Here is a 23,434-nt window from a genome sequence, read left to right as displayed (position 1 = left end):
GAGAGAGAGAGAGGGAGGGAGGGAGGGAGGGAGGGAGGGAGAGAATATGAACATTAGGAGTTTGTGTTTTCGGCTTCCTGGAGCTAGATGCGCCCCTTGCACTGCGGACGGGAGGAGGCAGCTTGCTTCGATTGTGTAATAATGAACCGGGCTCCGAGCTGCCGCCTGAATCACCCCAGGCGGCTGCGGGTGCCTTGTTGCCCGCGACCGCTGGGCTGTGCGTCTGGCGCCGCTGCCTCTGCATTTGTGCCTTTAGGTCAATGCCCTTTCAATGCGCAGCCAAAATATGGGATCCGGGAGGACCGCACCTCATCCCAGCCAAGTCTGATGGGGAAATGAAGGAAGAGGCCGCAGGCAAGGGGGGCGGGGAGGAGCGGAAGGCAGTGAAGCCGTGTGGGGGTGGGGGGCGCGGAGGGGGGGGCGCAGCTGGCCTGTCCCCAGATGTGACGCTCTGAGCCATCACGGCTCTGTGCTAATATAAACGGTGGGCTCCCTGGGAGTTGCTTCCCTAGCCTCACCCCACCCAGAGTCAAGGGGCAGGGGGAGGGCATGTCTGCAGGGAGAGCGCTGGAATGATCTCTGAAGATAGATCAGTCATGCTAATCGCTGCTCTGCCCGGGCCTGGAAGCCTGGCGCTTGTTGCTTCTCACTTTATGAATTCCTACCAGCAGTCAGACTCTGGCCTCAGCCCCAGCACTGCAGGTCAGCGCTGCTGGGTGCCTCCAACCACCCCCTGCCCCCCCCCAATTCCTGGAAGTCTCTAGGAGGAACCGCGGCCTGGAGCCCCTGGGGCCATATGCCAAGGCCAGTGCTGGGTGGAGGGTGTGAGGGGCTGCTGTGGAAGTGCTGTGGCACACCCACCTGAAAGGCGGTGCCCGGGCTGTGACTAACGCCCTCTCACACAGCCGTCCCCCCTGTGTCGCTGTGGTCCTGCCCCCTCCTCTGGCTATTTCTTTTTCCATTCATGGCTTAGTTTTATAAATGAGAATTCACCACCAGACATCCTTGGCAAAGCAAGTGTATGGTCTACATACTAAAATACGATTCTGAATTCCATTTCATGGCCACTTTTGAGACCACATTCAAACTCCCATTATTTTGTCACTTCACATTAGTTAGCTCCCTATGGCAAGAAATTTTGTTTACTCCTGTTTTGCATTTCAATGCTTTTAAAAATTGTTCATGAGATTTAGCATTTCCCGAGTTTGAATTTATTTGGTTCATTGGCTGCTGCTCATGATGGAGAAAGAGCGGGTGCTGAGATCTTGATGTGGTGTGCGGGGAAGTGCACCTGTGAACGTTTTTCAGTGATGTGTGCCTGGATATTGACAAGTAGTCCTGCTTGGACCCAGGGGTCCAGAGTCAGGGGAATCATGTCTGACCAGCTGTGTGACCTCAGAAGACTCAACCTCTCTGAGTCTTTCCTTCCTCATCTTCAAAACGAACCTATGAACACCTATTTTGCCTCACCCATGGCTCTGTGAGGCTGAAAAGATATACTAGAGGTGGACATGCTTTATAACACTCTCCTCCCCCCAAAAAACATTATGTTATTGCACATAATACGTTGGGGTCCATTAGGAGCTTCGAAGGTTGTCACTTAAAGCCTTCGGCCAACTTAGAAACCACATACGCAGTAACATAAAAATAGGTGACATGTGCTTTGAGAGGCTATTTTCCATGGCTCACTCTTTCAAATGCATTCTCATTTGGCTTTTCATTTCCCATAAAATAAAACCACTTCAGAGATTTTGCTCAGATAAGCATCACCACAGGTAAACAAAACAAGTTGAACGCTGCTAATGTAAGGGGGGGATGGCAGGGCACTCAGGACTCAGAGTTTGCCTCCGTGGGGTCTCCAGAAGCACCACGTGCTCACCCACGGTCCAGGTGGCCCATCAGGTAGCTTTACCTGCTTCTTGAACCTGGTGGCTAACAGTCACTTGCAGAGATGTTAAAGGAGCAATCCTGTAAGAGCAATGCTGCCCCTGTCGCTTATACTAAAAAGTGGGTAAAACCTGAAGACAAAGCGCTCCTTCTAAGGATTAATTTCCATAGACAGACCACAGAAATATGCCTCGGATATAATAAACTGTGATCACACGGGGAAAACTCTTCTTTTAAAGAAAAATAAAGCGCTGTGGCTGTGTTTACCCAGAATAGCTATTGATCTGTGGTGCTTCCCTCACTTTGTGTGACAAGCTGGGACACGAAGCGGTGACCGAGGACAGAGAGGCTGCAACCTCGCCTTCAGTTTTCTGGGTGGCTGTAGCTGCAAAGAGGGCTGGGCAGTCTGCGTTTTCCTGTGGGGGAGTTTCTGCACTTTGCCCTTTCCTGAGCTTTCCTGAGAATGCTGACAGTAGTCTGTCTATTGGGTTGTCGGAAAAGTCATGACGCATTTTTGCAATGAAAAACATAGAAAAAATGCTTCATGACTTTTCCAACAACCCATTAGGACCCGAGGCAAGTGCTGAGTTACAATCAAAATTCACTGACTGAGCAGAGAAAATCGTGTGTTTACCGTGCTTCTATAGGTCACCTCCATTCTCAGCCTGATTATGGCCATTACTCAGTGACCTGGGATTGCTCCAAAGCTGATGCTATTCCTTCTAAATACACCAGCCTTCCCGGCAATACAGACACCCCAGTTCAAGCCATTGCACCCCTCAATCCCACCTTAATTAAAAGGGCTGTTCAGTGTAGATGGCCTGGAACCTAGAGACCTTTGCTTTAAACAGGTCCGAGGCAGAGAAAGGCCCCTCGCACAGCTACATCTGGAGTGCAAACGACACTCTGTTTCCCTGTGCCTGTCTGTCTCTGCCTGTGGGAATGGCTCCTTGCACAAACACTGTCCCCCCCTTCTTCCCAAACCATGAAAGTGACCACTAAGGAGGCAGTGTTCCTGGACGGCCGCCCTCTGCTCTTCAGGTGCAGAGGCGACTGAAATGTGGCCTGTGGGCCTCAGGCTGGCCCCCATGAGGCGAGGCGAGGACGGCTCCTGGTCTGGACTCAGCACTCCCTTCCCCTCCTCTCCTCTGCTTGTTTCCAAACCCAAAAAGCCTCTCTCCCAGCTCCGCTCCCATCCAAGCTAGCTGTTTCTATATAACACCCTTTCCTTCTTCAGCCCCATGTCCAGGGGTGCCTTTTCGGGGGTGGGCTGGCCAGATCCTGCACCCAGGCCTCTCCAGGGAGGGGTCAGCAGTGGCCGCCAGAGCCCCTCTGGGTCAGTCCTCAGTGCCTACCAAGCAGACAGAAGCCGAGCTGAGGCTGGCTGGGTCACTTCCTCCTCTTACCCACAGTCCTTGATAAACCACTTTCTGAAAGAAAACCAGCAAAGCGCTTTCCAGCAGACTTCCGAAAGGCCCCTGCTAATCGCTGAGACCCACAGTGCCCTCCCCAGCACCCGGGCCTGATGGTGTAACCTCCCCACCTTTCCTGGGAGGTTCTTCCTGCTTCCATCCAGGCTTCCCAGAGCTCTTCTCTATGGTAACCAGTTAACCTTGGGTACACACTCACACACACACACACACACACACACACACACACACACACACACACACACACACNCACACACACACACACACACACACACACACACACACACACACACACACACACACTGTGGTGGGAGCAGCATATGGGACAATAATGGCTGTAAGTGCTTGATAGGTACCAAATCCAAGTAGGGCATTTTAGTACCATGACTTGAAGCATCCAGGTGCCTTTCATTCTGAGACCACCTGTGTGGATGAAGTGTACTGAGTGATGGGAGAGGCGGTGGGGGGTGCTTGGAGGAAGCAGGGGGTAATCAAAGGAGGGAGCCCAGCAGAGAAGTGTGCAAGGCTAAACACCGCCCCTGCCCCTACGGGGATGGGACAATCTTTGGCAGCCCAGTGCATCCTGGGGCTTTCACTCACTCTTCCTGACACAGCACAGCAGGCAGCTCCGTGACGGCTAAAGACCTGAGCATGGTTTTTAGAGATTTAGCGGTGGCTTTTGGAATGTTTGGTCTGAATTAAAGCCGTCAAAGTTCCCAACAAGACCTTTAGTAGCGACCGTGTGGGTTATGCAGATCTTATTGACACAGCCACCTCTGAGGGTCCCATTCCCAGTCCTCGGGAAATGTCACCACCACCTCTTGCTGCCCCGCCTGGAGCCTCTTCACGGCTCATTAGCAGCTTCCAGGGGCTGGAGAGGAGAGGGAGGGCCCAGATCACGTGGTGCTCCCTCCAGGAGCCTTCTTCTCCAGGCTTCCCTGGCCCCCTCTCCCACCCCTTTCGTTTCTGTGACTATCGTAGACACTCCACTCTTGCGGGCACAGAGCAGTCATGGGGCTTTTCTGGTTAATGGTGATTGCAGATGAGGCTCTCGAGTCACATAACTGGATGCCCTGAGCCCCGAGCAGTCATTTGGTGAACTGTGGGCTGGTGATGGAGTTGCAGAGTGGGGGTGGGGGTGGGGTGGAGGTGGGGGCTGGCTCTGAGATGAGGCAAGCTGATTACCTCTGAACCCCATTTAGCCAGCAGCCCCAAAGCAAATTTCATGGCACTCCTTTCACCACAGTCCCTCAAGCTGCAGAGACTGGAAGAAATTAGAAAACAGGTACCGAGAGCTTTCTTTGAAAGGCGCAGAGAGGTCAGAGTTATTTGGATGGCTTCCCTGGGGTAAGGCAGGGTTTTTCTAGCAATTAACAGTCAGAAAAAAAATTAACTGTCTGTGAAGGTATTTTACCCTCAGCAAAGTCATCTTGACTCACCCAGCTCTGTTCCCTAAAGGGAAAAGTTGACCTGTTTAGACATTAAATATCGCGTGGAAGGGGTCAACCTGGAGAATGGAGACCTGTCCTCCCACGGGGGTCCGCAGCCCAGGGGATGATGGGGAGAAGGTCGGAGCTGGAAGGTTATTTTACAGCCAAGGAAACTGAGGCCAGAGAGGGGACGTGACTTGTATGTTTCCCTGGGCTGCTGTAACAAAGGACGCAAACTGGGCAGCTTACAACCAGAGAAATGTATTCTCCCACAGTTCAGGAAGCTAGGAGTCCAAAGACAAGGTATCGGCAGGGCCATGCACCCTCGGAGGCTCGTGGGGACAGCCTGTTCCTTGCCTCAGCCGGCTTCCGGTGGCTCTGCATGTTCCTTGACTTGTGGCCGTGTCACTCCGATCCCTGCTCTGTGGTCACATGGCCTCCCTCTCTCCTCTGTGTGTTTTATAAGAATATACGTGATTGCGTTTACGGCCTACCTGGATAAACCCCTCCTCTCGGGAGCCTGAGTGGAAGCACACCTTTAGTCGTATAATAGTCCCCCTTTTCCAATAGGAGATAATTCTCACAGATTCCAGGCCTTAGGATGTGAACATATGTTTGGGGGGCCCACCATTCAACCCACTACAGGACTTTTGCAAAGTCAACCTATTTACTGACAGAATTAGAACCAGATCTTAGGTGTCCTGATGACAGACTTACACCCCTACACTGCACTTGGCTGCCTTCAAATTGGCCCAAACTGTGGTCCTTGTGTGGGTACAAGCTGTGGGAGCAGAAAATCCAGGGAACCCCTTCCGGCACCCCATCAATCTGCCCTGGGCCAGCAGTATGACCCCATGGGCTGTACCCCACAGCCTACCCTCTCCCCTTCAACAGACCCACATTTCCACAGCCAATTAGAGCCTTCTTCATCACCATGCCCCATAAATCTTTCCTTTTTCAAATTCTTTTAAAAGTAATACAGTTCACATGGATGCATGCACATCGTATCTTAAAAATCAAATGATAAGAAGAGACACAGTCAAAAGCATGGGTGGAACTTCACATTTTGCCCTTGGTGCATATTTTATAAACCCACCCAGTCAACATGGAAAGAAGCAGCAGGTGTGAGGAAAACCCGGGCTCTGGGAGGGACAGCCCTGAATTCCAGTCCCGACTGTGCCATGCGCTGAGGTGTGACTTTGAGCAAACGACTTAGCCTCATCTATAAAAAGGAGACAAGAATGCTGTTTCTATGGCGGCTGTGAGGGTCACTCCAGCTCACATAAGGACACTGTCTGCCACAGAGGAGCGAGTCAGTAAATAGCAGCCGTCATTGTCAACAGGGTCTTTACGATGAAAGCAACCCCACCTGGCCCTCCTTCTCCGCCTTTCCTCCCTCGGCAAGCCTCGTGCTTGCTGGTCCTTGGGATGTAAATTGCCCTTGGCCTAGAAGAGAATTTTGAATAGAACAATTTCTTGCCTTACATAAAAGTCAGCTTTGTCCTTAGTGCTGAATTTCAAAGAAAGCGCTGAGGCCTGCTTGGGTGCTGAGCCCAGAAGTCCAGTGGAAGCGGGGCTGGGTCTCAGGAGGACAGGGTTTCCGTGTTGGGACAGGGGCTGAAGAGTTGGGTGCCCCGTCGTTCACACAGCCAGGAGCCGGGCAGATCAGCCCTCTTCTCCTGGAGCCTTTCCGGTGTGATCACAAAATACAGTGAATCCAACAGAAAGGCAGGGATCTTCAATACAGGAAGCGGTGCATCGCAGCTTAGTAACAGTGTGTGACAACTTTCAACTTGTTCAACGCTGTCAGTGGGGTGTGAGCTACCTAGAGAGAAGGTGTGTTTTAAAGTGTGCTGTAAATCATGGATCATAAACAATAGATTAACATGAAATGGGCAAACGGTTTCATCCTCCATCATGACAACACTCCGTGTCACACATCGCTTCTGGTGTGGCAATTTCTGTCAGATAAAAACATTACAGTGTGTCCTCATCCACCTTATTCACCGGATCTGGCACCGTGCAATTTCTGGCCCTTCCCCAAAATGATTCAGGACATCAAGGCAGCCACGACAGCGCAACTGAGGACACTCATGAAGGAGGACTTCCAGAACTGCTTCAGAGAGTGGCAATAACGATGGGATAAGTGTGTTGGAAGCGAGGGGGAGTATGTTGATGGGGATGAATGGCAATGTGTCTTTTACTGTAATAACTTTTTTTTAACATTCACTGTATTGTTTGATCATACCTCATATATAGTGAGGACAGGAAGTCATAACCCCAGACTTTCAGATGGCAGCATGGACCATGTTCTTCTACAAAATGCTACATTTTCATCCTGACCATGGGCCCAGGATGAAAGAGCCATCAGCAAACAGATTTGATGCCAGCCCGATGTTTTTAGCTAAAGACCAGGGTTCTTGTGGATAATTTAGAATTGTGGTCTAACGGGAAATGTCAGCTTTCCTTGCAAGATGCTGTATCTCTTAACATTTTGTGGTCCTTTAATGTATTTTTAATCACGAATCCATGATTAGGAGGGAGCTGTGTGCTGCAGGGCTGTCTCTAGCCACAGCACCAAGAACTCTGGCCAGGAGACAGTAGCCTGTGAACAGGGCAGGGCCAGGCCCGCCAGGACGAAACCAGACAGTGTCCTCCATGGAGGAGGAAGGCCACTGCAGACCATGTCTGGAGAGGGAAGATGGGCTTACGTTGGCATTCGGAAGGCCCCACAGAGATGGAACCCAACCCAGATCAATAGCAGATTTTACGCAAGGCTGGCCAGCAAGTCTAGCCATCTGCCCAGCTCTGTAGCCAAATGCCACGGCCCCTGAGAGCTAACTCCCCTGACCTTGACAAGAGTGTGTCAGGAAGTCTGAAGTAAGTAGCCACTCGGAGCCTTAGGCTCCCTTTCTGTAAACAGGGTACATTGTGCCTTATGCTAAGGTTAGCCGACTACACATCCTGAAACTCTCAGACAATAGTTTTCTACTATCCCAGTTATGCATGCAATAATAATAATAATAATAATAATAATAATAATAATAATAAACAACCACAAAATGACTACCATTTATTGAAGGCATGCCATGTCCAGAAATAGTGTTAAATGCTATGTATTTGATTCTCACTAGGAAGTGGTATATTATTGTCATTCTCTACTATACAGAATGTCAAAGCAGGAAAAGGCGAAAGATCTCGCTTAGTGTCACACAGCTCTTAGTGGCAGAACCTTTTAAAATTAAAATCCTCTGCTTTTAAGCACTTTCTGATAGGTCATCTCTGAGTGTTCTTTTTGCACAACAAACAAGTGAGCCAACTTGTTTGGCCATAGGACTAATACTGAGTGTATTACATTGCATTTAAAAATACTGATCTGGGACCCTGTCTCATTCACCCTGTGCGTATGCCTCACACACACACTGGATGCCCTTCTCCCCCGCCCCCAGCTGCTGGTGGGCGACCCTGGGAGGCATGCTTCAGGCTTCTCTGTGCTGCCTGGGGATGCAAGCTCTGTGGGTTACAGCGGCGACTTTGCTCCCTAACTCCTGCTTCCTGGAATCACCTCCCAGATAAACTCCTGTACCCACGTCCTTATCTCAGGATCTGCTTTGGGGAAACCAAGTGAGGACTAGTATGTGTATATGTCCTATTTTCATGGCTAACATTTTTTGAGCATTTACTAAGTGCCAAGTGCTGTGCTAAGCGACGTAACTGAATTAATTGCCCTTTTTCTTTTAAGTCCTCAGAACAATGCCATTCGTTTAGGCCCACATCACACAGGAGGAAGCTGAGGCATATGGAGATGAAGATACTCATGCGAGGGTGCGTCCAGTGAGGGGCAGCATTTGGCTGGCGCTTTAACCTCTCTGTTAAGCTGTGTCTCCTTTTTGATCACAGCATTGGTTGCCTGGAAGCTTCTACAGAGAGCCCAAGCGTCCACATTCGGGAGCCATAAAAGTTACGATTTGCATAAAATGCTTGAGGAAAACCTTTGCAACAACTTTACCTAAACCCCTAACTCAGAATTATCCTGTAGGAAAGGAAATCTGTGCTCTATGACCATTTAAAAAAAAATAGGTTATGGGGTTTGACTGGTGGACAGAACACCTGAAACGAACAGTGACCCCCAAATCTGGGACATGTGATGGTGTTGTCAGCACCTGACTTGCTTCTCAGTGAAACGCTCGGCTCAGGAAGTTTCCTCAAAAATGCAGACGAGCTCTAAGCGTTGGGTTAGCATCAAACAGGCCGCCTTTTATCTGAGAAAAGAAGAAAACAAATAAATCATTTTCTACTGAAGCAAAAATGTCCCTTAAGGGAACCGTGGCTCTTACTTGTCACACCTGTCCTCGGAGGGGTCCCAGGCCTTTGAAATTTCCCTTCTCATTAGCAGCCATGCTTCTTTACTGCATTTATTTTTTTAAAGCAAAGAGGAACAAAACCTTAACGTCCATTTTCTACCTAATTTAACTCAGCCTCTACCTTGGTTTCTAGTAAACCCTTCCCCTAACACCCTTCGAACCCCTTCTCTTTCCGAAGCTGCTGTGGGGAGACCTGAGCGAGGGAGGCGAGGCGAGCTTGTAGGAGGAGGTGGAAGGATGCTTGTGAGGCTGTGTCCGGTGCGAGCTGGAGAGATCGGGTCAGGCTGCCTGCTGCCTTCAGAGAGCGTCAGGACACTCACCAGGGGCTGTGTCGGGGAGTCACCGCAGTGAAGCCCAGAGTCACTGCGTCCAGCAGCCCTGACATCTGGGGAAAGTCGCAGAGGGCTGCAGAGGGCTCGCAGGGGACACTGAAGTGACAGGAATTAAGGGGATTCTGTGAGGAAAGGGCCTCAGACACGAGTGATGTGCCGTCACCACCATGCCGTCCCCGTGACACCTGCTCATCAGAGCCCCTGATCGGGGGTGGGGTGTGGGGAGGGACATAAAGCCAAACAGGCCACAGCGAGCCTCTGCCACGCCCGGGCCCTGGCCAGCCTCCCCACACGCGGGAGGGCTGGTAAGCACGTTAAGTAGCTGCCTCATTGAAGCCAAAGCAATACATCTGTTTATGGTAATTAAATAACTGCCAGTTGGACCCTTCTCAGCCTGCTTACTGAAGCGAGCGCCAGATACACGCGGCTGTCCAAGAATCTGAGAGAAATTAGAGGCAGCGAGGAGGATCCCAGGCACTTCGCCACCCACACCGTGAAAAGTCTTGGCTGAGGAAGTTTCCTCAGAACCAAAAGGCCAAGCTTTTCTCCACAGTCGGGCTCAGCCCCATGGGGTCCTGAAGAAGTCATTTAACCTCGGCTATGTCATCTGTCAGGTGCGAGGCTGGCACTCACTCTGTGTCTCCCTCTGAGGTGACCTTGGTGTGCAGTGGTGGGTCAATACCAGTGGCCATATCCTCATGCTTTTCAAAAGAGGTTTGAGGCAATTTACACCAAATGGTGGAGTGACAAGGTAAATAAAATGGAAGTAAAATGGAAAATGCAAGTAGATTAATTGTATGGGCCTCACCCCTTTATCACAAGGAACAGAAATTTAGTAGAAAAGTGAAATTCCGCAGGTGTATTTTAAACACCTCTCAATGTACTGAAAATATCATGGCCTTTTGGACTCAATGTGGCTTCAAATTTAGTTCCAATATTTATTACTGTGTGACCCTTGGCAAGTTACTTAACCACTCTGAGTTTCTTTTTCCTTGTCTATAATAAGACATACAACGTGATGTTAAGGAATAAACATGACAAATGTACACAAAGCCACATAGACCAGTGCCAGGCGCATGACAAGAACCTCATGATCACTGATTTCTCTTTTCCTCCCTCCTTCTCCTCTTCCTTCCTTCCTTTTTTTTTTTTCCATGTTAAATAAAGAAGTCTCCAGGAAACATGCCTGAGATTATTCAATTAGCGGGTTAGAGGGGAATCTCTGAGGATGAGAAGGAAGAGACCCTGTCAGGCAGGAAAGGGGCACATCTTCAAGATGTGGAATGACTCAATTCACTTACCCAAAGTCACCAGATGAGTCTTTTAAATTCTCTGCATCTTATTTTTGTTATCTGCATCTTATTTTTGTTATCTGCATCTTACTTTTGTTATCTGCGTGTGGGATTAATAAGATGGATTCTTCCATATACCTCTGATCTCCCAAAGGGACCCAGGAGGAGAAAGGGGACTGCTGAGAGGTGTTTCCATTACACAGAGGTGGGGATACTGGGCCGCTGTTATGGAGGCCGGGGCACACCACCAGACGGCTGTGGCGCTCCCCCACGGCAGAGTGGCTGAGCTGTCCAGGGGGCGCCAGGGCCTGCCGTTCTGAGACAGCAGGTGTCTGCACATTTTCCACCACCCATTAGAAAGGAAAGATGACCAATGCCATGCCCTCTGACTCTCTGAGGTCACGCGGGGATGTCCAGGCTGGCAGGAGGTGGTGTCTGCAGAGGCCACCAGCAAAAATTCCAGGGAAGTGAGGCAACAGAGCAGCCCACATTGCGTCCTCTCAGAAGGCTTTCCTGAGGACCTCTCCCCGGGGGAAGAGTCAGGCCCTCCCTGTTCTGCCTCGCTGGTCCCTGTAGAGATGTAATCACGGCACTCAGATGGGTTTTCTCTATGCAGCCATTTGCACATCTGTGTCTCTATTAGATGGCGAGTCCCCCAAGGGCTCTGTGTCCCCAGGCCTAGAATCTATGGCTGGCACATAGTAGGTACTTAGGAAATGTAGGTCTAATTAATGAATGGGAAGCTCAGGACTGTGAGAACAAGGCCAGGAAGTGGGAGAACTGAGCGTGTTATCAAGACAGAGGCTCAAGAACGTGGAAAGAGACGGAGCTCATCTCCCGAAGCTGCTCTAAGCTAGGAGCTCTGTGTGAGGACAGTCGGGTTAAAAGGCCAGAGCTGGACAAGCAGTGAGATGTGGTCTCAAGCCCTCCAGCGCCCTCCTGCCTGAAAACAGAGTTGGTTTTCTGAGCTCGGCCTGGATCTGGGTTCACGGTTGGGGTCAGGGATACAAGAAAGCATTAGCATTATTGTGCCTCAGTTCTCCCATCTGTAAAACGGGGATAATAAAAGTACCTGCCTGCTAGGGTCGTGGTGAGGACGAAATGAGATGATATAGCAAAGTGCTTGGCACAGTGCTTGGCACAGAGTAAATTCTACATGGGTGATAGCTATTATTATTGCTGCTGCTGTCATCGTTATCATACCAGACGTGAGGAGGGCACACTTAGCCCGCAGGTCCTGACGGTGATGCCGAAGGAGAATGAAGACTCTAGTCGCTCTGAGACTGCATTCACTGTATCATAGCTGTTCCACCTTCAACTCATTAGGAAGTGACCATCTGAAAATTAGTTCTCCCCATGCTGTTGAGAAATGTTTTAAGTTCTACTTTTTTGAGAGCCTGGGAAGAGTCGCTCCCACAATGGCACCCAAAAAGCCAAACCATGGGTTTGGAATTGGTTTCACTGAACATTCAGATGAATCAGGGGGCTCTGTGGCTCAGGTGATGGGGGATCAGTCTTTCTCTATCTGTCGTTGTAGTCTGTCTTGTGGGCTGTCAGACCTAAAGAGGACAAAAGAACATTAAAAAGCCCCTTTAGTTGATAAACGAAAGTTCCTGTGTATTTGTTTTTAAACACACACTTAGAAAGCACTTACTATGTGCCAGATACGCTGTTCTAATTACCAATATGAATTAACTTAGTCCTCAAAATGCCCCTGTGATATAGAGTGATTATTACCACTACTTTACAGATGAGAAAAGAGGCACAGAGAGGGTTAGCATTGTACTCACAGCCCTTTTCCACTACCCACTAGCAGGAAGAGCCGGAGCCAGGACGGGGAGTGAACTCAGGCGCCTGGCCCAGAGCTCCTCCAGTCCCCTCTTACGCCACCTTTCCAAAGGCCTCCGTTTGGGCAAAACGCAAGAAGGTAAGGGGGCCACTCCAGCCCAGGGTGGGCTGAGCTGCCTGCCTGTCCCAGAGCCCCCCACCCAGAAGAGCTCTGCCTTCCGTGCTGGAAGGAAAGGGAACTCCCACAAACCCCACCAGATTCCTGGGGCTGAATCTGGGTGGCCCAGCTTCGGAAGGGTTTTGGTCCCCACAGACACTGAGCTGAGCCCCCATGAGGGTGAGGACAGGGACTGTCTCAGCCGGGGCCCCAAGCTCCCTGGGAGCCCTGCAACCTCAGAGTCCTCTGCCTACCTCCTCTTCCCTTTGGGTTGCCGCTATTTCCCAGATAGTCCCCAGTCTCGGAACAGGGAAGGCTTGGGGTCGGGGGTTTCCTTTCTTTGATTCCAGCAAAGGGAGGGAGCCCCAGGGAGCCCGTGGGTGCCAGTAAACGGCCTGTGTGACTGCCGGGCCGGCACGATTGGACAGCCTTTTCTTTCCCCTGATAGAGATAAATGTTGATAACTCAATGATGATGAAAACATTGTAAAGCGCCAAGCACAGCATGCTCAGTTACAAAAACCAGGAATAATTGCTTCAGCCTTGCTGCTAAGAAAACCAGTGGTGGAGTCCAGGATAATTCTAGTAAGAAATTGGCATTCGGGGATTAATTGTTTAGAATATAATGATGGCTACAACCCAAACTAATGAGAACAGAAGGCAGTTTCTAATTTGAATTTCGGGAATGAAATAGGCTTTACCAGGTTGGCTGGTGCTGAAAAAAGAGAATGGAAGGGCTTTTTTTTTTTAAATTTTATTTTTAACCTTAGTACTGATTGGGTGAAAAATAAGAAAGCATTTTGCAAGAGCAGCTTTTGAGGAGACTAGCCTAAAAATCTGTGCAGATGCCTCAGGAAACTTAGGACTGATCATTGAAGACCTGTCTGAGCCACCTCCCATGAGGCCCTGAGCAGGTTTGTGGCAGTGAGGCAGGGGTGGGTGGCAGCGAGGCAGGGGTGGGTGGCAGCGAGGCAGGGGTGGGTGGCAGCGAGGCAGGGGTGGGGGAGAGGGAGCTGGGCAGACTTGTCCCTGAACTTCAGCAGGTCACCTCCCCATCTGAACCTGTCCCCTCCTGGTAACCGGATGGATAGCAGCACCTACCCCACCAGCCTCAATGGCTTCTTGTGAGGATTAAACGAGGCAATATCTGACAAGGTGCTCTGCGATCCCTAAGTCACAGTGTGGGTGGGAAGTATTGTTTCTCATTCTTTTTTTTTGTTTGCTCAGCTCTGCCGTGTTCTAAAAAGGACACCTTTTTAAAAAACAGGCCGACTGCCTATTTTGTTTCTCATTTCTTGCAGAGCTATGAGCACCCTGCAGAATAAGTGTCATGGCAGGCAGTGGTTCAGGACCAAAAAAGACCCAGGATGGTTTGCTGGAAGGGCCCCGGAGGGAGTAGACCCCTTGCCAGGTCTTCAGCATGTTGAAAGCGCGCTATGGATAATGGGGGAGGGGAGAAAGAAGACAGGGTAACCCATTTGTTCATGTGTCTATTTATTGAGCTTCTGCCAAGATCATCTATTTAGTTATCAAGGGCCTGCTATGGACAGTGGCACTGGAACGGAGAGATTTTAAGAACCCTCAAAAGACACCTACGTAACAGGTACCTCATGGGAGAGGCCCCACGTTCTTCACCAGTTTCCCAATTCTTACCCAGTTTCTTCCCATCTCCACCCCTGCTTTCTAGCCGATGTTGAGTAATAAGGATGCTGAACACAATTCCCCTGAATTCTTTCAACTAATTGGAAGGCGCACTCCTCAAAGTTCCCCCACAAAAGAGGACTCCCCAGATTTCCTCCCAGACTTGAGTGCTCAACATAGGTTCTGAGAATGGATTGAGACCTGATGCTCTTAGGACACAGACAAGACCTGATGCTCTTAGGATACAGACAAGACAAAGTGAATGGACAGTCACAAGTGTTGGCCGAGGATGTGGAGAGATCAGAGAACTTGTGCACTGTTGGTGAGGATATAAAAGGGTGCGCCTGCTGTGAAAAACAGCATGGAGGTTCCTCAAAGAATTTAATGTAGAATTACCATAGGATCTGCAATTCCACTTCCGAGTACGTACCACAAAGAATTGGAAATGGGCTCAAACAGGTATTCGAACACTAATATTTGTAGCAGCATTATTCCCAAAAGCCAAACGGTGGAAACAACCCCAGTGTCCATCAGCAGATGGATGGATAAGCAAAATGCTGCCTGTACAGACAGTAGGATATTACTCAGCCATAAGAAGGAATGAAAGCCTGATACACGCTACAACATGTCTGAACCTTGGAAATGTGATGATGCCAAGTGAATGAAGCCAGACACAAAAGGGCCAACATGGTATAATTCCACCGATATGAACTATCTCCAATAGGCAAGCTCAGAGAGACAACAGCTAGGTTAGAGGCCACCAGGGCCTAAGAGGAAGGAGAATGGGGGCCTACTGCTTAATGGCAGTTTCTGTTTGGGGTGATAAAAAAGTTCTCAAAATACATAGGAGTGACGGTTGTACTCCATTGTGAATTGTACTTAGTGCCACTGAATTGTACACTTAAAGATACTAAAAATAGTAAATTTTGTGTTATGTATATTTGACCATATTAAAAAACAACAACAAAAACTTCACTTAGAAAACAGACAAAAGGCAAACTCCCCGAAAAAAGCTCGGCGTGGCAGGGCCCATGCTTCCTGGTGGCTTCGCTGCACATCTGTCTCTCTCTCTCTCCGACCACCTGAGCCTGGCTCAGCCTGTCCACCTGGCTCCCGCCCACCACTGGGCCTTTGCAATGCTCCTCCACCCACCCACTGCGAGCCTTTTCAGACGCCCCAGGCAAGCTCAGGTTCCTGGTTCTATGCTCTCAAAGACCCACGCTTCTCTTCAGAGAAGAATATCTGGTGGTGGGATATTGGAATGACTCCCCCAGGAAACATAACCACTGTGAAAACAGGCACAGTCTGTTTGATCTCTCCATTTTTAGCACCATTGCCCATAGTAGGCCCTCAGGGGATTGATATGTGCTGGATGAAGTGAATTTGAGAATGAAGAGAATTGTCTTTGACTGAGACAGGTGACTTGGATTCTGTGGTGCTACCCTTAGACCAGACAAGAGGGGATCCTAAGACCCAAGCTCTGCAGGTCCCACCTGGCCCTCCTCCAGGTATGCCCCACCCCGTGGGGGGAGGAATTTGCAGGCCCAAGTAAGCGTTGCTACCTGGAGCGTGCACCTCCCTTTCCAGGCCCCTCTCTGGGTCTCCAGAGCTTGTCCTCTGCAGACCTGTCCTCCTGAGGGTGACCCTGCCACCAGCATGCATGTCCCTAGGCCTGGCAGGGAGTCCAGGCCTCGTTTTTGGGTTGACTGTGGACGGAACTTAGATGGACAGGCTGGGGTGGCCACATACATATGTCAGGTATGGGACGGAGCCAGAGACGGGAAGAGAAGGGGGGTGGGCTGCCCAGCCTGGAGCCGGAGCTGACTCTCCACTCCCGTGTTGCAGAACTCTAAGCTCTCTAAATTCAAGGCTGGCCTTCTAACATATTATGAAGATGTCTATTTATCAAGGTAGGAAGAACACGTGTGCTATTTAACAGTCTGTTGGCTTGGTTTGTAACTCCAAAACACTAGACAAATAGTCTGTGGGCCTCTATTTGACCTTTGCCCTGGGTCTCCCTAACATTAGGGGGCTGCCTGCACCTCATCCAGACAAGAAGTCCTCACCGCCAGCTGACGCAGACTGTGGGAGACGGTGCTTGTGTTCTAAACATGAAGGCTTATAAAAATTCAAGAAAATTGCTACTCCAAATTGGGACTATGTATGATTTATCAGCACACCTGAGAGAGGCGCCTGTTGGTCTTCTCTGGGGACAGAGATGCAGGAAAGGGCATGGGCACGATTGTTTTGCCTCAAACTAACTGATGGGGATAGATGTCAGAAGAGAGGTTACCTGGAGAAGGGGGTGCAGGGGGACTGGCCGGAAAGGAGCGTGAGGAAGTTTCCAGGATGCTGAGTGGTGGTTGCTGCTCAAGTATATGTTAAAATTCACCAAGCTGCACACTTGAGATTAATGCACTTTATACACAAGTGGGTTCTGGAGTCTGGCCACTTGGGCTTACCAGCTGTATGTCCTTGAGCAAGGTATTTATCCTCTTAAACCTCAATTTACTGAACGCTCGGTGGGTGCGTTGAGCATTTTACCTCACAGCACTGGAGCCGGCGCCCGGCCAGTGGGCTCCTTTATCCTATGGGCCACATTAACTACTGTCAAATTAGCTGTTGCTCTTATTAAAATGCTCGAAACTGCTGACCTAACAATGAAAAGACCGTTCACAGAGAGAGGCAAACAAACGTTTATCTGAGATCAGTAAGAATAGCTAGCTATTCGGGCATCATGCATTCAGGCAGAAGCCCAAACAGGGTTCCGCTTAGGAGACAAAGGCAAAGGGAATTGATGAGAAGTGAAGGAAGGTGCTTCCACAAGGAAGTTACATCCACAGAAGGAAGGTGCTTCTATTGGTGCAGATAACATAACACAGTGATGCTAATTCTAAACACTGTGTTTAATTTTCAGTCCGGTAGTCATCCGTCCAGTCGTCATAATAACTGCCTTCTTGTTATCTTTGCAAACAGTTCTTTGGGAAACAAGGTGGCTTAGGTCCAGTTCAAAGGCTATTTTGCCCCATTTTAACATTCAAAGTTTGAGGCATAAGATGAGCCAGGCAGCTCCTCTGGGATGGCAGCTCTGGCCCCATTTTAAAGTGGCTCCATTTACAGTATTATTTACAAAACTTCAAAATGTATGGATTTTTTAAAGGTACAAACAATTTTTCTAAATGCAGCAAAATGAGTTTGCTCTGTCCAAAGCTCTCCTCCCTTCTGACTATTCTGTCAACGCCACCTGCATGCGCTGCCTGACTTCTCTGAAACCACACCCCATCTAGGTGTCCACTTTTCTGCGCGGCGGGCAGGTCATGCGTCACCGTTGGGCCTCACGATGCCATGGAATTCGGTCCGAGGGGACCTGGAGCACACTGTTGAGACTGGCTTGATGAGAAAGATGTTTGCTGCTCCCGGGGTGGGCTGCGCCTCGGGCACTGAAAGAAGCCCAGCCCAGTTCTGGGGGGCTGTGTGGCCCAGCTCTGCTCAGTAAAACTTAAGGGCCACCATTTGGAGGTGGGGGTTCTGAGAAAGCTTCTCTTTCCCTTTTGGGCATAGTGTTACCCTTTCCATTGATTTGTCTTGAATGCCATCAAGATGGTTAGAGCTGCAGCAAGCATACTGCAACTATGAGGTGACACCATGACAGGAAGGATGAGGGAGTCACAGAGAGCCTCAGATTTTGGTATCTACAGGGAGTCCTGGAACTAATCCCTAGCAGATACCAAGGGAAGACTGTATTTACAGCTGACATAGAGGGTTTAGGTCTTTCTGAGCATGATCTGCCTCTCCTGTGAGACTACGAAGTCCCAGAGGGCAAATCCATGTTTGATTTGAAGAAATGTATTTAATGATGTCAACTGAGTTAGGAGCTGTGATTGTGCTACAGTCCATTAATGTGTAATAAAGGCTACAACACAGACCTGAGGAGAGGGATAGGAGAAGGCATAGTGTGCCTGTCATAATAGCTTGGAGAGTCAAGGAGGGCTTTCAGAGAAGGCTATTGATTCATCTGTCCATCCATCCGTCCATCCATCCATCTATCCATCCATCCATCCATCCATCTGTTCATCCATCCATCCATCCATCCATCCATCCATCCATTCACACTCACCCAGCCATTCAAGTATTTATTTAGCACCTACTATATGCCAAGCACTGTCATAGGCTCTGGGGATGTATTAGTGAATGAGATAAACTGGTCCCTGATCTCATGGGGTTTACAATCTAGTCTAGAGAGGGAGAAAATATGATAAGTAAATATATCAGGTAATGGTCATTGCTTTACAGAGAATTAAAACAAGCATCTGAGGACTGGGTCATCCAGGAAAGTCTTCTTTAAAGAAGTGGCACGTGAGCTCGAATCTAAATGCAAAGAACGTTTCCAGAACCCACCCTGCTCTGCTCAGGGGACAGGCCTCCAGGGCAGAAGCTAAGGAGACACCAAGAAGCAAAGCAACAGGTCTAGGGGGTTTGGGGCCAGAGGCAGGAAGGCAGGGACCTCTGAGCGTTGGGTTCTGGGCTTTGTCTGCATGTGTGGGAGCCTCCGAAGGAAAGCGGGGTCTTAGAGGACGCGTCCAGGCAGCAAGGAGGGAGCAACAGCCGCGGCCTCCTGCGGACACCGCAGGAAAATGGCTGAGTGCGGGACTGGAGCAGGTGTGACGTGGGGAAGAGGAGGGTCCGCACGGACATAAAGGGGCTTTGGGGAGGTTCTCTGCCCCAGGCCCTTGGGAACTCCCTGGAGGGGCAGTGAGCAGGCAGCGGTGTCTCCAGGGTGTTAGCAGTGAGGATCATTGGGGTGGGGCTGCAGGCCCACAGGAGACCCATTAGCGGCATCACGACATCCAGAAGAGAAATGACCCACCCCGTGGAGGGGGCTGGGTGGTAGGAAACGGTCATCTGGGAGAGAAGCAGGAAGTAGGAACGTGGCTGGGCTTTCACCTTTGGATGCTCCGCAGGGCCTACCTAGTACCTTACCTATGACAGGTGTGCACTGATGTTTGTGGAATGAATGAACAGTGATGAGTGATCTCAGAAGCTCAGGAAAGCAGCAAGAGGGGAAACCGTTTGCAGGGCCAGAAAGTGCTGCCTCCTAAGTCACTTCTTGCTCACCAAGATGTTTCATAAAGACACTGACTACATTTACCTTGGCGGGAAGGTGAGCTGGGAGCAGTGGGTAATCTGGAGCACTGATTTGCAAAGGTGTGAAAGGGTCAATGCAGATGCAACGCTCTCCACCGTGGAGTGAGGTGACGCCAAGCACATCCCGCCGCTCGGCTGGGTGGGAGCTAAGCTGCCGGCTTTGGCAAAATTATCGGGTGGGTTCCAGTGAGGAGTGTGGTGGGTCAGCTCTGGTATGGAGGCCGTTCTTTCTTCCCTGCCTTTTCTTTCTCATCTTCAGCCCTGTTTACTAATGCGATGCTCCCAGAGTCGAGGTAATGATTTAAAAGCTCCACTGTTGTTACATCCTGAAGCCCGTCTGCCGTCAGGCTGCTTGTAATGAGATCTGGGAAGGAGCGGGGCTCTTAGCTGGGGTCAATTCATCGCTGGGACAAAGTGCTGGCATCAAAACGCCCTGGAATTATTAGCACTCAGAGGACAGCTGAAGAGACCTATTAATGTGAGATGCCTGGGGAGTCCTGAAGTGTGAGGACCAATTATATTTCTTATTTATCTCCTCCGGCTTTATATTTAAGGGCGAAGAAAAGATGGGGAGGTTAGCTCGCGTGAACATCAATAAATATTTATTAAGCACCTCCAATACTGTCACACCGCCTTACCTTTGCCTAACGTTCGGCACTCATGAATGTGAACACGTGAGCACACGTTAGGTCTCTCTCTTGCTTCTCAGCCCAGCTCTGGAGACAGCAGAAAACAGCCTGTTGTTCTGGTTGTGTTTTTTAATAAATGGGGAATTTCAGGCACAGATAGAATAAGTCTCTTCCTCTAATAGGCAGTAGAACTGGATTTAAAGCTGGGTTTTCCAGCCTCATCTATTATTGCAAAAATGTAACAACAAACTTCATAAATAAATAAATTATAAATACATAGGCTGGATTTTCCAATTCCAGTGCCCTGTTTTTATATCACACCATGTTCTTTATGTGCCCCGCTCAATGTGACACAGTCTGGGGGTCCAGAGAAATTGAGCACATTCTATGTTTTCTACAAGTGGTCCTGAAGTCTGCCTGCATGCCAGATGCATCTAGGAAGCTTTCAGAAAAGAAAAGAAAAATGCCAAAACCTGTATCCCAGCCCCAGAGATTGTGCTTTCATTAGATCAGGGAAGGCCCAGGCCCTGCAGCTTATAGAGATGGGCGAGAGAAGGAAGAAAACGGTAGGAATACGATGGATACTGTGTTATTACTGAGTTTCTCGACGACCCAATATTTGTACTAATAGCAACACATTATTGACAGCCTGCTGCCCAGCCTATCACATTCAATCCTACTAACAACCCTTTGAGGCAGAGGACATTATTGACACTTTTAGGGAACTTAATATGGAATAGTGGAATAAATAAAGGGTTGGGAACTAATAACTCACTTCCAAACCAAGTTCTGCTGGTTTCTATTTGTGCGATTTTGAACAAGTCACTTAAACCTCTTTAAGTCAAACGTGCCTAGTTTATAAAATGGGACGTAAAAATTGGCCCTCAGTAAAAGTGGAAGACAGCGTATCTTTTAACTTCGTAGGGTTTGCTATGTGAGCCATACAAACACCATCCCATTGATACTACATAGGAGAAAACTGAGGCTCAGATCCAGTAAGCAATTTGCCTAAGGACGCAGGTCACAGCCCACGCTTTCCAAAGGACAGATGCCCTCGTTTGGATAGAAATCAGCACCACCCACTCTACTGTGGGGCCTTTCAGACTAACCCACCAGAGGGAGACTCATACCTGCTTTCCCTGAAAGCATTTGGGTCTTTTGGCCACTGTTTTAGACGGAGGGTAGGTTCAAGCTTGGCGGAGAGAAGCTGGAAAGACTTCCTCGTGTCTTTAGAGAGCGAAGGTTTGGGGCCAAAGCGTTTCCAGAGCTTGAGGAATCATGGAACAGACCGAGCTCTCTAGGGCCCAGAGTGTACAGTCAGATAATTGGAGAATTTTAAAGCTGGAAGGCATGTCGCTTGTAGGTTCCATGAAAGAAAGGGAAATTGGAAAAACTCCAGGGGTAGCATGAGACTCCAGGTTTCTGAAGTCGGGGCTATAAAAAGACTTGCCTGGGAAACCAGGGCAGACTCACCTTGCCTGTAGCGGTTCAGTTGCAATGGTGCACAAAGTGCTTTAAAACTCTTGGGGACTCAGCGGCTCTCAGCACTGGCTGCATATTAGACTCTCCTGGGGGAGTGTTCACAGGACTCCAGAAGTGGGGGGAGGGGAGGGGTGAAGGGGGACACCATACACGGAGGAAGCCAGCCCTCTGGGGGTGGGGCCCCGCAGTACAAGCTCCCCAGGCAATTTAGCTGTACAGTTAAAGCTGAAAGACCGCTATTCCGAAACATCATGCAAATATGCGTTGTAATTACATGATTATGCAAACAGACCCAGGACTATGACAGAACGGGGTGCCTACCTTCTACTAAGGTTCACATAAAAGCTAACAGGATTACTCTACAGCGGAAGGAACCAGTTAAGAAGGGAGCAGTTAAACCTAAGAATGATCTGTCTGTCCAGAGGGGCTTTAAAAGAGGCCCTGGTATTGACCTCTCTCTAGGGTGACCAAGCACAGACTTCCATGGGAGACCATGTGACCTCCGGTCTTCATCTGTTCTTTAATCAAAGAAATAGAACCACCGGGGGTAATTTTTAAGGTAGGGGCTGGAGGCCATGGGGACAGTTTTAAAACCAGCTCCTCCTGTCTCGGAACAAAAATGAGCTCCTATCTCCCAAACCTGCTGCACCCCCTGTTCCCACACAATGAGTATTTGTCATCTGTACTGAGGATATTGACTCTTCAAAAAGTAATGTTTTTCTGATTCTATAAAAAAATACACATTCAGGGCCAGCTGAGTGGTGCGTTGGTTAGGAGTTGGCTTGGGACGCCAGCTCTGAGCAGCAGGGTCCTAGTTCCGATCCCACATGGGTCAGTGACGCTGCGCCCTCTACAGCTAAGATGGTGAACAACAGCTCGACCTGGAGCTGGGTTGCCATGAGTCACCAGTGACGGCGTAGGCTGCAGTGGGGCTGGCCGGCAGCGGGCATGAACTTTCATGAGCTGCTGTGAGCGGCTGTGAGTGGCCGTCCAGGGCCCGGAGACCAATCTGCCTTACCCGAGAAGAGTGCAATGATAATAACAGTGAAGTGATGTCCTCCACAACTAGACTGAAGAACAAAAGGACAGCAACTTGTCTGCTCCCCTCCCCCAATTCCCCAATAAAATCTTTAAAAAAAAATACACATTCATTTTCAAAATTTGGAAATCAAAAATATAAAAAAAATTTAAATCATCTCATGGCCCAGAGGCAATCATGATAAATGTTACTTTTGCCTTTTTTCTTCTTAGTCTTTCTATATATTTGATAATAAAACTTCAGCTCACTTTTTCGTGGCATTGATCACTCAAGTAATAATCCAGAGCAGAGGCTTAGATGAGAAAAGATTCAAATTCAAATGCAATTTATTTAGTCACAAGGTAAGTCTTTCTAGCTCAGTGTGTTTTCACATGATCCAATATGCTGCCTACCATATTTGAAAAAAATAATGATAGATAACTGGGGAAATATATATACATCTAAGAAATGTATGTATTATAGGAGTTGAAGAACAAGTCCCAAAATCACATTCCAGAAAGACTGCAAAATTTTCTGCTCATTGTTCCCAAATTATGAAAGCAGGATATTATAAAGGCCTGAGTTAAGACCCCAATGTCTTCAGAAAGTGCCCTGTCACAGCCGCTGGGCAGGTCTCAGGGCTAACACTGGGGAGCTTGGACCCGTCGCTCCGGGGTCCAGCCTTCTCTGAGGTGCCCCGGGTCCCACGTGTCACTTGCAGCAGGGGACACATGCCCCAAGCACAGAGGCATGTGGTCTGAGCTCGGAGCACACAGGTATGATGCATTTCCTGTAACAGCTGCTGGTGGCCCTCGTAAATCACTGCCAGCTCTTCCCAGG

The 23,434-nt window shown here is 49.3% G+C and overlaps 1 protein-coding gene across 1 annotated transcript in view; it reads left to right on the top strand.

The window, feature by feature from the left end:
• Positions 1-23,434, top strand: part of SIAH3 (siah E3 ubiquitin protein ligase family member 3) — a 61,463-nt gene that overhangs the window by 782 nt on the left and 37,247 nt on the right. The gene's annotated exons all lie outside the window — the stretch shown is intronic.

Source organism: Hipposideros armiger, unplaced genomic scaffold (assembly GCF_001890085.2).
Source record: "Hipposideros armiger isolate ML-2016 unplaced genomic scaffold, ASM189008v1 scaffold_139, whole genome shotgun sequence".
Classification (NCBI taxonomy): Eukaryota; Metazoa; Chordata; class Mammalia; order Chiroptera; family Hipposideridae; genus Hipposideros; species Hipposideros armiger.
The sequence above is the reverse complement of the archived record's forward strand: the minus strand, read 5'-3'. Positions and strand labels throughout refer to the sequence as shown.